Here is a 15000-nt window from a genome sequence, read left to right on the forward strand (position 1 = left end):
AGACGGGGAGGTTGGAGTGGAGACGGGGAGGTTGGAGAGACGGGGAGGAGGAGGGAGACGGGGAGGAGGAGGGAGACGGGGAGGTTGGAGAGACGGGGGGGAGGGAGGAGAGACGGGGGAGGAGGAGGGAGACGGGGAGGTTGGAGGGAGACGGGGAGGGAGGAGGAGACGGGGAGGAGGAGGAGACGGGGAGGGGAGGTTGGAGGAGACGGGGGAGGAGGGAGGGAGACGGGGGAGGAGAAACGGGGGGAGACGGGGGGAGGTTGGAGTGGAGACGGGGGGAGGAGGAGGGAGACGGGGAGGAGGAGGGGAGGTGGAGACGGGGAGGAGGAGTGGAGGAGACGGGGAGGTTGGAGGAGGGGAGGGGAGTGGAGACGGGGGGGGGAGGAGACGGGAGACGGGGAGGGGAGGAGGAGACGGGGGAGGTTGGAGGGGAGACGGGGGGAGGAGGAGGGAGACGGGGGAGGAGGTTGGAGACGGGAGACGGGGGGGAGGTTGGAGTGGAGACGGGGAGGAGGAGGGGAGACGGGGGAGGAGGAGTGGAGACGGGGAGGTTGGAGTGGAGACGGGGAGGAGGAGGGAGACGGGGGAGGAGGAGTGGAGACGGGGAGGTTGGAGTGAGACGGGGGAGGAGGAGGGGGGGAGACGGGGGGAGGAGGAGGAGACGGGGAGGGAGGAGGGAGACGGGGAGGTTGGAGTGGAGACGGGGGGAGGGGAGGAGACGGGGGAGGAGGAGAGGAGACGGGGGAGGAGGAGGGAGACGGGGGAGGTTGGAGGGAGACGGGGAGGAGGAGGGAGACGGGGGAGGAGGAGTGGAGACGGGGAGGAGGAGGGAGACGGGGGAGGAGGAGACGGGGGAGGGGGAGGGGGGAGGAGGAGGAGACGGGGAGGTTGGAGGGAGACGGGGGGAGGAGGAGGGAGAGGGGAGGGGGGAGAGACGGGGAGGAGGGAGGGAGACGGGGGAGGAGGAGGGAGACGGGGAGGAGGAGGGAGACGGGGAGGAGGAGGGAGACGGGGGGAGGTTGGAGGAGACGGGGGAGGAGGAGGGAGACGGGGAGGAGGAGGGAGACGGGGGGAGGAGGAGGGGGAGACGGGGAGGGGAGGAGGAGGAGGGGAGGGGAGGGAGACGGGGAGGAGGAGAGGAGACGGGGGAGGAGGAGGAGACGGGGAGGAGGGAGAGACGGGGGAGGAGGAGACGGGGAGGAGGAGGGAGACGGGGGAGGAGGAGTGGAGACGGGGAGGAGGAGTGGAGACGGGGAGGAGGAGAGACGGGGGGAGGAGTGGAGACGGGGGGAGGAGGGAGACGGAGACGGGGGGAGGAGGGAGACGGGGAGGGGGGAGGAGGGGGAGGAGAGACGGGGAGGTTGGAGGGAGACGGGGAGGAGGAGTGGAGACGGGGGAGGAGGAGGGAGACGGGGGAGGAGGAGGGGAGACGGGGGGGTTGGAGGAGACGGGGGAGGAGGAGGGAGACGGGGGAGGTTGGAGGGAGACGGGGAGGAGGAGGGAGACGGGGAGGAGGAGGTGGAGACGGGGGAGGAGGAGGGGAGACGGGGAGGTTGGGGAGTGGAGACGGGGAGGAGGAGGAGAGACGGGGAGGAGGAGTGGAGACGGGGAGGAGGGAGTGGAGACGGGGAGGAGGAGTGGAGACGGGGAGGTTGGAGGGAGACGGGGAGGAGGAGGGAGACGGGGAGGTTGGAGGGAGACGGGGAGGAGGAGGGAGACGGGGGGAGGTTGGAGTGGAGACGGGGGGAGGGAGGGAGACGGGGAGGAGGAGTGGAGACGGGGAGGAGGGGAGGAGACGGGGAGAGGGGGGAGGTTGGAGGGAGACGGGGAGGAGGAGTGGAGACGGGGGAGGAGGAGGAGACGGGGAGGGGAGGGGGGGGGAGACGGGGAGGAGGAGGAGAGACGGGGGGAGGAGGAGACGGGGAGGAGGAGGAGACGGGGAGGAGGAGTGGAGACGGGGGGAGGAGGAGTGGAGACGGGGAGGTGGAGAGACGGGGAGGAGGAGGAGACGGGGAGGAGGAGTGGAGACGGGGGGAGGTTGGAGTGGAGACGGGGAGGAGGAGGGACGGGGAGGAGGACGGGGAGGGGGAGGAGGAGAGACGGGGGGAGGAGGAGGGAGACGGGGAGGCTGGGAGGGAGGGGAGGGAGAGGAGGGGAGGGGGAGGAGTGGAGACGGGGAGGAGGGGAGACGGGGAGGAGGAGGGAGACGGGGAGGAGGAGGAGACGGGGGGAGGGAGGAGGGAGACGGGGAGGTTGGAGTGGAGACGGGGAGGAGGAGTGGAGACGGGGAGGAGGAGGAGACGGGGAGGAGGAGGAGACGGGGAGGTTGGAGTGGAGACGGGGGGAGGTTGAGGAGTGGAGACGGGGGGAGGAGGAGGGAGACGGGGGAGGGGAGGAGACGGGGGGAGGAGGAGTGGAGACGGGGAGGAGGAGGGAGACGGGGGAGGAGGAGGAGGAGAGACGGGGAGGTTGGAGGGAGACGGGGGAGGAGGAGTGGAGACGGGGGGAGGAGGTGAGAGACGGGGAGGAGGAGGAGGGGAGGTTGGAGACGGGGAGGAGGAGGGAGACGGGGAGGAGGAGTGGAGACGGGGAGGAGGAGGGAGACGGGGGAGGTTGGAGTGGAGACGGGGAGGAGGAGGGAGACGGGGGAGGAGGAGTGGAGACGGGGAGGTTGAGGGAGACGGGGGGAGGTTGGGGGAGGGAGACGGGGAGGAGGAGTGGAGAGGGGGGAGGAGGAGTGGAGACGGGGGAGGTTGGAGTGGGAGACGGGGAGGAGGAGTGGAGACGGGGGGAGGAGGGAGACGGGGAGGTGGAGACGGGGAGGAGGAGGAGACGGGGGGAGGCTGGAGGGAGACGGGGGGAGGTTGGAGTGGAGACGGGGGAGGTTGGAGGAGGAGGAGAGAGACGGGGGAGGGGAGTGGAGACGGGGAGGAGGAGTGGAGACGGGGGAGGTTGGAGGAGACGGGGGAGGAGGAGTGGAGACGGGGAGGAGGAGTGGAGACGGGGGAGGTTGGAGGGAGACGGGGAGGAGGAGTGGAGACGGGGGGAGGAGGGGAGTGGGGAGACGGGGGGAGGAGGAGGGAGACGGGGAGGAGGAGTGGAGACGGGGGGAGGAGGAGTGGAGACGGGGAGGAGGAGTGGAGACGGGGAGGAGGAGGGAGACGGGGGAGGAGGAGTGGAGACGGGGAGGAGGAGTGGAGACGGGGAGGAGGAGGTTGGAGTGGAGACGGGGGAGGAGGAGGAGGGAGACGGGGGAGGGGGAGGAGGAGTGGAGACGGGGAGGAGGAGACGGAGAGGGGAGGAGAGGAGACGGGGAGGAGGAGGGAGACGGGGAGGTTTGGAGAGGGAGACGGGGAGGTTGGAGTGGAGACGGGGAGGAGGACGGGGGGGGGAGGTTGGAGTGGAGACGGGGGAGGAGGGGGAGTGGAGGGGGGGAGGTTGAGGGGGGAGGAGGAGTGGAGACGGGGGAGGTTGGGGGAGGTGGAGACGGGGAGGGGGGAGGAGGAGTGGAGACGGGGAGGAGGAGTGGAGACGGGGGAGGAGGGGAGTGGAGACGGGGGGAGGAGGAGGGAGACGGGGAGGAGGAGTGGAGACGGGGAGGTTGGAGTGGAGACGGGGGGAGGGGGAGGAGACGGGGGAGGGGAGGTGGAGACGGGGAGGAGGAGTGGAGACGGGGGAGGAGGAGTGGAGACGGGGGAGGAGGAGTGGAGACGGGGGAGGTTGGAGTGGAGACGGGGAGGAGGAGTGGAGAGGAGGGGTGGAGACGGGGAGGAGGAGGGAGACGGGGAGGTTGGAGTGGAGGAGACGGGGGAGGTTGGGTGGAGACGGGGGGAGGAGGAGACGGGGAGGTGGAGACGGGGGGAGGAGGGAGACGGGGAGGTTGGAGTGGAGACGGGGAGGAGGAGTGGAGACGGGGAGGAGGGGAGGGGACGGGGGAGGAGGAGTGGAGACGGGGAGAGGAGTGGGGAGGGGGGAGGGGAGACGGGGAGAGGAGGGAGACGGGGGAGGTTGGAGTGGAGACGGGGGAGGAGGAGTGGAGACGGGGGAGGATGGAGTGGAGACGGGGGAGGAGGAGTGGAGACGGGGGAGGTTGGAGTGGAGACGGGGGAGGAGGAGTGGAGACGGGGGAGGAGGAGTGGAGAGGGTAGCAAGTTTTTCAAGTTCCTCGGCATACACATCACAGACAAACTGAATTGGTCCACTCACACTGACAGCGTCGTGAAGAAGGCGCAGCAGCGCCTCTTCAACCTCAGGATGCTGAAGAAATTCGGCTTGTCACCAAAAGCACTCACAAACTTCTACAGATGCACAATCGAGAGCATCCTGGCGGGCTGTATCACCGCCTGGTACGGCAACTGCTCCGCCCTCAACCGTAAGGCTCTCCAGAGGGTAGTGAGGTCTGCACAACGCATCACCGGGGCAAACTACCTGCCCTCCAGGACACCTACACCACCCGATGTTACAGGAAGGCCATAAAGATCATCAAGGACATCAACCACCCGAACCACTGCCTGTTCACCCCGCTATCATCCAGAAGGCGAGGTCAGTACAGGTGCATCAAAGCTGGGACCGAGAGACTGAAAAACAGCTTCTATCTCAAGGCCATCAGACTGTTAAACAGCCACCACTAACATTGAGTGGCTGCTGCCAACACACTGTCATTGACACTGACCCAACTCCAGCCACTTTAATAATGGGAATTGATGGGAAAGGATGTAAATATATCACTCGCCACTTTAAACAATGCTACCTTATATAATGTTACTTACCCTACATTTTTCATCTCATATGCATACGTATATACTGTACTCTACATCATCGACTGCATCCTTATGTAATACATGTATCACTAGCCACTTTGTTTACTTTGTCTACATACTCATCTCATATGTATATACTGTACTCGATACCATCTACTGTATGCTGCTCTGTACCATCACTCATTCATATATCCTTATGTACATGTTCCTTATCCCCTTACACTGTGTATAAGACAGTAGTTTTGGAATTGTTAGTTAGATTACTTATTGGTTATCACTGCATTGTCGGAACTAGAAGCACAAGCATTTCGCTACACTCGCATTAACATCTGCTAACCATGTGTATGTGAAATTTGATTTGATTTGATTGTATTGAATGAGACTGTGAATTAGACTGAATGAGACTGTCAATGAGACTGAGGAATGAGACTGAATGAGACTGTCAATGAGACTGAGGAATGAGACTGTGAATGAGGCTGTGATGAATGAGACTGTGATGAATGAGACTGTGAATGAGGCTGTGATGAATGAGACTGTGATGAATGAGACTGATGAATGAGACTGTGATGAATGAGACTGTGATGAATGAGACTGATGAATGAGACTGTGATGAATGAGGCTGTGATGAATGACACTGTAAATGAGGCTGTGATGAATGAGACTGTGATGAATGAGACTGTGATGAATGAGACTGTGATGAATGAGACTGTGATGAATGAGTCTGTGATGAATGAGACTGTGATGAATGAGACTGTGATGAATGAGGCTGTGATGAATGAGACTGTGATGAATGAGACTGTGAATTAGACTGAATGAGACTGTCAATGAGACTGTCAATGAGACTGTGAATGAGGCTGTGATGAATGAGACTGTATTTAATGAGACTGTGAATGAGACTGTGATGAATGAGACTGTGATGAATGAGACTGTGAATGAGGCTGTGATGAATGAGACTGATGAATGAGACTGTGATGAATGAGGCTGTGATGAATGACACTGTGATGAATGAGACTGATGAATGAGACTGTGATGAATGAGACTGATGAATGAGACTGTGATGAATGAGACTGTGATGAATGAGACTGTGATGAATGAGACTGTGATGAATGAGACTGTAAATGAGGCTGTGATGAATGAGACTGATGAATGAGACTGTGATGAATGAGACTGTGATGAATGAGACTGTGAATGAGACTGTGATGAATGAGACTGTGATGAACGAGACTGTGATGAATGAGACTGTGATGAATGAGACTGTGATGAATGAGACTGTGATGAATGAGACTGTGATGAATGAGACTGTAAATGAGGCTGTGATGAATGAGACTGATGAATGAGACTGTGATGAATGAGACTGTGATGAATGAGACTGTGATGAATGAGACTGTGATGAATGAGACTGTGATGAATGAGACTGTGAATGAGACTGTGATGAATGAGACTGTGATGAATGAGACTGTAAATGAGGCTGTGATGAATGAGACTGTGATGAATGAGACTGTGAATGAGACTGTGATGAATGAGGCTGTGATGAATGAGACTGTGAATGAGACTGTGATGAATGACACTGTGATGAATGAGACTGTGAATGAGACTGTGATGAATGAGACTGTGATGAATGAGACTGTAAATGAGGCTGTGATGAATGAGACTGTGATGAATGAGACTGTAAATGAGGCTGTGATGAATGAGACTGTGATGAATGAGACTGTGAATGAGACTGTGATGAATGAGACTGATGAATGAGACTGTGATGAATGAGACTGTGATGAATGAGACTGTAAATGAGGCTGTGATGAATGAGACTGTGATGAATGAGACTGTAATGAATGAGACTGTGATGAATGAAACTGTGATGAATGAGACTGTGATGAATGAGACTGTGATGAATGAGACTGTGATGAATGAGACTGTGATGAATGAGACTGTGATGAATGAGACTGTGAATGAGACTGTGATGAATGACACTGTGATGAATGAGACTGTGAATGAGACTGTGATGAATGACACTGTGATGAATGAGACTGTGATGAATGAGACTGTGATGAATGAGACTGTGATGAATGAGACTGTAAATGAGGCTGTGATGAATGAGACTGTGATGAATGAGACTGTGATGAATGAGACTGTGATGAATGAGACTGTAAATGAGGCTGTGATGAATGAGACTGTGATGAATGAGACTGTGATGAATGAGACTGTGATGAATGAGACTGTGATGAATGAGACTGTGATGAATGACACTGTGATGAATGAGACTGTGATGAATGAGACTGTGATGAATGAGACTGTGATGAATGAGACTGTAAATGAGGCTGTGATGAATGAGACTGTGATGAATGAGACTGTGATGAATGAGACTGTAAATGAGGCTGTGATGAATGAGACTGTGATGAATGAGACTGTGATGAATGAGACTGTGATGAATGAGACTGTGATGAATGAGACTGTATTTAATGAGACTGTGAATGAGACTGTGATGAATGAGACTGTGATGAATGAGACTGTGAATGAGGCTGTGATGAATGAGACTGTGATGAATGAGACTGATGAATGAGACTGTGATGAATGAGACTGTGATGAATGAGACTGATGAATGAGACTGTGATGAATGAGACTGTGATGAATGAGACTGTAAATGAGGCTGTGATGAATGAGACTGTAAATGAGACTGTGATGAATGAGACTGTGATGAATGAGACTGTGATGAATGAGACTGTGGTGAATGAGACTGTGATGAATGAGACTGTAATGAATGAGACTGTGGTGAATGAGACTGTGATGAATGAGACTGTGATGAATGAGACTGTGATGAATGAGACTGTGATGAATGAGACTGTGATGAATGAGACTGTGGTGAATGAGACTGTGGTGAATGAGACTGTAAATGAGACTGTGATGAATGAGACTGTAATGAATGAGGCTGTGATGAATGAGACTGATGAATGAGACTGTGATGAATGAGACTGTGATGAATGAGACTGTGATGAATGAAACTGTGATGAATGAGACTGTGGTGAATGAGACTGTGATGAATGAGACTGTAATGAATGAGACTGTGATGAATGAGACTGATGAATGAGACTGTGATGAATGAGACTGTGATGAATGAGACTGTAAATGAGGCTGTGATGAATGAGACTGTAAATGAGACTGTGATGAATGAGACTGTAATGAATGAGACTGTGATGAATGAAACTGTGATGAATGAGACTGTGATGAATGAGACTGTGATGAATGAGACTGTGATGAATGAGACTGTGATGAATGAGACTGTGATGAATGAGACTGTGAATGAGACTGTGATGAATGAGACTGTGATGAACGAGACTGTGATGAATGAGACTGTGATGAATGAGACTGTGATGAATGAGACTGTGATGAATGAGACTGTGATGAATGAGACTGTGATGAATGAGACTGTAAATGAGGCTGTGATGAATGAGACTGATGAATGAGACTGTGATGAATGAGACTGTGATGAATGAGACTGTAAATGAGGCTGTGATGAATGAGACTGTGATGAATGAGACTGTGATGAATGAGACTGTGATGAATGAGACTGTGATGAATGAGACTGTGATGAATGAGACTGTGATGAATGAGACTGTGATGAATGACACTGTGATGAATGAGACTGTGATGAATGAGACTGTAAATGAGGCTGTGATGAATGAGACTGTGATGAATGAGACTGTGATGAACGAGACTGTGATGAACGAGACTGTGATGAACGAGACTGTGATGAATGAGACTGTGATGAATGAGACTGTGATGAATGAGACTGTATTTAATGAGACTGTGAATGAGACTGTGATGAATGAGACTGTGATGAATGAGACTGTGAATGAGGCTGTGATGAATGAGACTGTGATGAATGAGACTGATGAATGAGACTGTGATGAATGAGACTGTGATGAATGAGACTGATGAATGAGACTGTGATGAATGAGACTGTGATGAATGAGACTGTAAATGAGGCTGTGATGAATGAGACTGTAAATGAGACTGTGATGAATGAGACTGTGATGAATGAGACTGTGATGAATGAGACTGTGGTGAATGAGACTGTGATGAATGAGACTGTAATGAATGAGACTGTGGTGAATGAGACTGTGATGAATGAGACTGTGATGAATGAGACTGTGATGAATGAGACTGTGATGAATGAGACTGTGATGAATGAGACTGTGATGAATGAGACTGTGGTGAATGAGACTGTGGTGAATGAGACTGTAAATGAGACTGTGATGAATGAGACTGTAATGAATGAGGCTGTGATGAATGAGACTGATGAATGAGACTGTGATGAATGAGACTGTGATGAATGAGACTGTGATGAATGAAACTGTGATGAATGAGACTGTGGTGAATGAGACTGTGATGAATGAGACTGTAATGAATGAGACTGTGATGAATGAGACTGTGATGAATGACACTGTGATGAATGAGACTGTGATGAATGAGACTGTAAATGAGGCTGTGATGAATGAGACTGTGATGAATGAGACTGTGATGAACGAGACTGTGATGAACGAGACTGTGATGAACGAGACTGTGATGAATGAGACTGTGATGAATGAGACTGTGATGAATGAGACTGTGATGAATGAGACTGTGATGAATGAGACTGTGATGAATGAGACTGTGAATGAGACTGTGATGAATGAGACTGTGATGAATGAGACTGTGATGAATGAGACTGTGATGAATGAGACTGTGATGAATGAGACTGTGATGAATGAGACTGTGATGAATGAGACTGTGATGAACCAGACTGTGAATGAGACTGTGATGAACAATTATAGAAGTTGGGACTCAGAGCTACAACATGGTATATCATACACTACTGTTGAGGAGTAATGGGAAAGTAACCTCACTTTAAAAGTAGAGACTCAGAGCTACAACATGGTATATCATACACTACAGTTGAGGAGTAATGGGAAAGTAACCTCACTTTAAAAGTAGAGACTCAGAGCTACAACATGGTATATCATACACTACAGTTGAGGAGTAATGGGAAAGTAACCTCACTTTAAAAGTAGAGACTCAGTAGAGACTTCACACTCTCTTAAGCCTTAGCCCCACCCATTCAGCATTGTTCACACCCTCTTAAGCCTTAGCCCCACCCATTCAGCATTGTTTACACTCTCTTAAGCCTTAGCCCCACCCATTCAGCATTGTTCACACCCTCTTAAGCCTTAGCCCCACCCATTCAGCATTGTTCACACTCTCTTAAGCCTTAGCCCCACCCATTCAGCATTGTTCACACCCTCTTAAGCCTTAGCCCCACCCATTCAGCATTGTTCACACTCTCTTAAGCCTTAGCCCCACCCATTCAGCATTGTTCACACCCTCTTAAGCCTTAGCCCCACCCATTCAGCATTGTTCACACTCTCTTAAGCCTTAGCCCCACCCATTCAGCATTGTTCACACCCTCTTAAGCCTTAGCCCCACCCATTCAGCATTGTTCACACTCTCTTAAGCCTTAGCCCCACCCATTCAGCATTGTTCACACCCTCTTAAGCCTTAGCCCCACCCATTCAGCATTGTTCACACCCTCTTAAGCCTTAGCCCCACCCATTCAGCATTGTTCACACCCTCTTAAGCCTTAGCCCCACCCATTCAGCATTGTTCACACCCTCTTAAGCCTTAGCCCCACCCATTCAGCATTGTTCACACCCTCTTAAGCCTTAGCCCCACCCATTCAGCATTGTTCACACCCTCTTAAGCCTTAGCCCCACCCATTCAGCATTGTTCACACCCTCTTAAGCCTTAGCCCCACCCATTCAGCATTGTTCACACCCTCTTAAGCCTTAGCCCCACCCATTCAGCATTGTTCACACCCTCTTAAGCCTTAGCCCCACCCATTCAGCATTGTTCACACCCTCTTAAGCCTTAGCCCCACCTATTCAGCATTGTTCACACCCTCTTAAGCCTTAGCCCCACCCATTCAGCATTGTTCACACCCTCTTAAGCCTTAGCCCCACCCATTCAGCATTGTTCACACCCTCTTAAGCCTTAGCCCCACCTATTCAGCATTGTTCACACCCTCTTAAGCCTTAGCCCCACCTATTCAGCATTGTTCACACCCTCTTAAGCCTTAGCCCCACCCATTCAGCATTGTTCACACTCTCTTAAGCCTTAGCCCCACCCATTCAGCATTGTTCACACCCTCTTAAACCTTAGCCCCACCCATTCAGCATTGTTCACACCCTCTTAAACCTTAGCCCCACCCATTCAGCATTGTTCACACCCTCTTAAACCTTAGCCCCACCCATTCAGCATTGTTCACACTCTCTTAAGCCTTAGCCCCACCCATTCAGCATTGTTCACACTCTCTTAAGCCTTAGCCCCACCCATTCAGCATTGTTTACACTCTCTTAAGCCTTAGCCCCACCCATTCAGCATTGTTCACACCCTCTTAAGCCTTAGCCCCACCCATTCAGCATTGTTCACACTCTCTTAAGCCTTAGCCCCACCCATTCAGCATTGTTTACACTCTCTTAAGCTTTAGCCCCACCCATTTAGCATGGTTTACACTCTCTTAAGCCTTAGCCCCACCCATTCAGCATTGTTCACACCCTCTTAAGCCTTAGCCCCACCCATTCAGCATGGTTTACACTCTCTTAAGCCTTAGCCCCACCCATTCAGCATTGTTCACACTCTTAAGCCTTAGCCCCACCCATTCAGCATGGTTTACACTCTCTTAAGCCTTAGCCCCACCCATTCAGCATTGTTCACACCCTCTTAAGCCTTAGCCCCACCCATTCAGCATTGTTCACACTCTCTTAAGCCTTAGCCCCACCCATTCAGCATTGTTCACACTCTCTTAAGCCTTAGCCCCACCCATTCAGCATGGTTTACTCCTCTTAAGCCTTAGCCCCACCCATTCAGCATTGTTCACACCCTCTTAAGCCTTAGCCCCACCCATTCAGCGTTGTTCACACCCTCTTAAGCCTTAGCCCCACCCATTCAGCATTGTTCACACCCTCTTAAGCCTTAGCCCCACCCATTCAGCATTGTTCACACCCTCTTAAGCCTTAGCCCCATCCATTCAGCATTGTTCACACCCTCTTAAGCCTTAGCCCCACCCATTCAGCATTGTTCACACCCTCTTAAGCCTTAGCCCCACCCATTCAGCATTGTTCACACTCTCTTAAGCCTTAGCCCCACCCATTCAGCATGGTTTACACTCTCTAAGCCTTAGCCCCACCCATTCAGCATTGTTCACACTCTTAAGCCTTAGCCCCACCCATTCAGCATTGTTCACACCCTCTTAAGCCTTAGCCCCACCCATTCAGCATTGTTCACACCCTCTTAAGCCTTAGCCCCACCCATTCAGCATTGTTCACACCCTCTTAAGCCTTAGCCCCACCCATTCAGCATTGTTCACACCCTCTTAAGCCTTAGCCCCATCCATTCAGCATTGTTCACACCCTCTTAAGCCTTAGCCCCAACCATTCAGCATTGTTCACACCCTCTTAAACCTTAACCCCACCCATTCAGCATTGTTCACACTCTCTTAAGCCTTAGCCCCACCCATTCAGCATTGTTCACACTCTCTTAAGCCTTAGCCCCACCCATTCAGCATTGTTTACACTCTCTTAAGCCTTAGCCCCACCCATTCAGCATGGTTTACACTCTCTTAAGCCTTAGCCCCACCCATTCAGCATTGTTCACACTCTTAAGCCTTAGCCCCACCCATTCAGCATTGTTCACACTCTCTTAAGCCTTAGCCCCACCCATTCAGCATTGTTCACACCCTCTTAAGCCTTAGCCCCACCCATTCAGCATTGTTCACACCCTCTTAAGCCTTAGCCCCACCCATTCAGCATTGTTCACACCCTCTTAAGCCTTAGCCCCACCCATTCAGCATTGTTTACACTCTCTTAAGCCTTAGCCCCACCCATTCAGCATTGTTCACACCCTCTTAAGCCTTAGCCCCACCCATTCAGCATTGTTCACACTCTCTTAAGTCTTAGCCCCACCCATTCAGCATTGTTTACACTCTCTTAAGCCTTAGCCCCACCCATTCAGCATTGTTTACACTCTCTTAAGCCTTAGCCCCACCCATTCAGCATTGTTCACACCCTCTTAAGCCTTAGCCCCACCCATTCAGCATTGTTTACACTCTCTTAAGCCTTAGCCCCACCCGGCCCTGGGGTCTTATTGTCAGGTTATACTAGAAGCCCTGGGGTCTTATCATCCGGTTATACTAGAAGCCCTGGGGTCTTATCGTCAGGTTATACTATAAGCCCTGGGGTCTTATCGTCAGGTTATACTATAAGCCCTGGGGTCTTATCGTCAGGTTATACTAGAAGTCCTGGGGTCTTATTGTCAGGTTATACTATAAGCCCTGGGGTCTTATCATCCGGTTATACTAGAAGCCCTGGGGTCTTATCATCAGGTTATACTATAAGCCCTGGGGTCTTATTGTCAGGTTATACTATAAGCCCTGGGGTCTTATCATCAGGTTATACTAGAAGCCCTGGGGTCTTATCGTCAGGTTATACTAGAAGCCCTGGGGTCTTATTACCAGGTTAAATTAGAAGCCCTGGGATCTTATCTTATCTCCCCTGCCCTCCTCTGTCCTCCCCTCTCATCCCCTCCCCTGCCCTCCTCTGTCCTCCCCTCTCATCCCCTCCTCTGTCCTCCTCTGTCCTCCCCTCTCATCCCCTCCCCTGCCCTCCCCTGTCCTCCCCTCTCATCCCCTCCTCTGTCCTCCCCTCTTATCCCCTCCACTGCCCTCCTGTCTCACCCCCTCCCCTGTCCTCCCTTCTCATCCCCTCCCCTGCACTCCTCTGTCCTCCCTTCTCATCCCCTCCCCTGTCCTCTCTTCTCTTCCCCTCCTCTGTCCTCCCTTCTCATCCCCTCCTCTGTCCTCCCTTCTCATCCCCTCTTCTGTCCTCCCTTCTCATCCCCTCCCTGCCCTCCCTTGTCCTCCCTTCTCATCCCCTCCCCTGCCCTCCCTTGTCCTCCCTTCTCATCCCCTCCCCTGCCCTCCTCTGTCCTCCCTTCTCATCCCCTCCCCTGCCCTCCTCTGTTCTCCCTTCTCATCCCCTCCCCTGCCCTCCTCTGTCCTCCCTTCTCATCCCCTCCCCTGCCCTCCTCTGTCCTCCCTTCTCATCCCCTCCCCTGCCCTCCTCTGTCCTCCCTTCTCATCCCCTCCCCTGCCCTCCTCTGTCCTCCCTTCTCATCCCCTCCCCTGCCCTCCTCTGTCCTCCCTTCTCATCCCCTGCCCTTTTCTGTCCTCCCTTCTCATCCCCCCTTTTTCTCTCTTCCTTCCTCCTTCCCCCTCATCCCTGACTTCTGGGCTGGGTCACTGCATTTTTCCTCTCCCTTTTCCTTAAGGAATTAGGTATCACAGACCACTAGGGGATTTGAATCTAGTCTCATAACATTTGGTAGGTAAATACTTCAGCTGAAAGCAACAGTGAAGTGACTGTTTGAGTCCAAATCAACTGCGCGTCTGTGTGTGTGTGTGTGTTGGTGCTTGCGTGTCTGAGTGTGTGATTGTGTGTGTTCGTGCTTGCATGTGTGTGTGTGTGTGTTCGCGCTTGTGTGTCTGAGTTTGTGTGTGTGTACGTGCTTGCGTGTCAGAGTGTGTGTGTTCATGCTTGCATGTTTGAGTGTGTGTTCTTGATTGCATTTCTTAGTGTGTATGTGTTCTTGATTGCGTTTCTGTGTGTTCCAGCTTGGTTCTCCTTTAAATTCTGGAATTTATTAGCAGATCCAGATCCAGATTATTTCCGCAGGCCTTCCCAGACTCCTCAGAAACGACTTGGTGACATTGTTCCCCTCCTTGTTCCCTTCCCAGACTCCTCAGAAACGACTTGGGGACATTGTTCCACTCCTTGTTCCCTTCCCAGACTCCTCAGAAACGACTTGGGGACATTGTTCCCCTCCTTGTTCCCTTCCCAGACTCCTCAGAAACGACTTGGGGACATTGTTCCCCTCCTTGTTCCCTTCCCAGACTCCTCAGAAACGACTTGGGGACATTGTTACCCTCCTTGTTCCCTTCCCAGACTCCTCAGAAACGACTTGGGGACATTGTTACCCTCCTTGTTCCCTTCCCAGACTCCTCAGAAACGACTTAGGGACATTGTTACCCTCCTTGTTCCCTTCCCAGACTCCTCAGAAACGACTTGGGGACATTGTTACCCTCCTTGTTCCCTTCCCAGACTCCTCAGAAACGACTTGGGGACATTGTTCCCCTCCTTGTTCCCTTCCCAGA

Source organism: Oncorhynchus keta, chromosome 24 (assembly GCF_023373465.1).
Source record: "Oncorhynchus keta strain PuntledgeMale-10-30-2019 chromosome 24, Oket_V2, whole genome shotgun sequence".
Classification (NCBI taxonomy): domain Eukaryota; kingdom Metazoa; phylum Chordata; class Actinopteri; order Salmoniformes; family Salmonidae; genus Oncorhynchus; species Oncorhynchus keta.